Raw genomic sequence first — 781 nt, 5'->3', positions numbered from 1 at the left:
CTCTCTCTCTCTCTCTCTCTCTCTCTCTCTCTCTCTCTCTCTCTCTCTCTCTCTCTCTCTCTCTCTCTCTCTCTCTCTCTCTCTCTCTCTCTCTCTCTCTCTCTCTCTCTCTCTCTCTCTCTCTCTCTGCCTGTTTCACTTTTATTCAGTCTCCTCCCTCGATGTCAACCACCTTTCTCTCTCATGCATATAAGCCAACGTCTTGTTGTTTGGTAGGTGTTGCGTGTCGCTGTGGTGTGTGAAGGCCACCGGGCAGTCGTGCGTGGCGCGCGCGGGGGAGGAGAGTGAGTTTCCGCTCGAGTGACAGCGATTGCCGCTCGATGCGCATGCATGCACGCGCGCTGCTCGCATCCCTAGTTCACCCGACAGTGTTGAACTGCGATTTTGCGTGCACTTCCGATTCGCGTTGCGATACATAATGCCGAGCGTACGTAAACAGTTTAGCGTGCTGTTGATCGAGCGTCCCGCTCGCTCTAACACTCCTCCCTCTATCACATCTCAATCTGTGACCCCCTCCCCGTCCACACCAACACTCCTCCCTCTATCACCCCTCAATCTGTGACCCCCTCCCCGTCCACACCAACACTCCTCCCTCTATCACCCCTCAATCTGTGACCCCCTCCCCGTCCGCACCAACACTCCTTCCCCTATCACCCCTCAATCTGTGACCCCCCTCCCCGTCCACACCAACACTCCTCCCTCTATCACCCCTCAATCTGTGACCCCCTTCCCCGTCCGCACTAACACTCCTCCCTCTATCACCCCTCAATCTGTGACCCCC

The sequence above is a fragment of the Priapulus caudatus genome, unplaced genomic scaffold (assembly GCF_000485595.1).
Source record: "Priapulus caudatus unplaced genomic scaffold, Priapulus_caudatus-5.0.1 Scaffold21, whole genome shotgun sequence".
Taxonomy (NCBI): Eukaryota; Metazoa; Priapulida; class Priapulimorpha; order Priapulimorphida; family Priapulidae; genus Priapulus; species Priapulus caudatus.
This window is presented reverse-complemented; position numbering follows the sequence as displayed.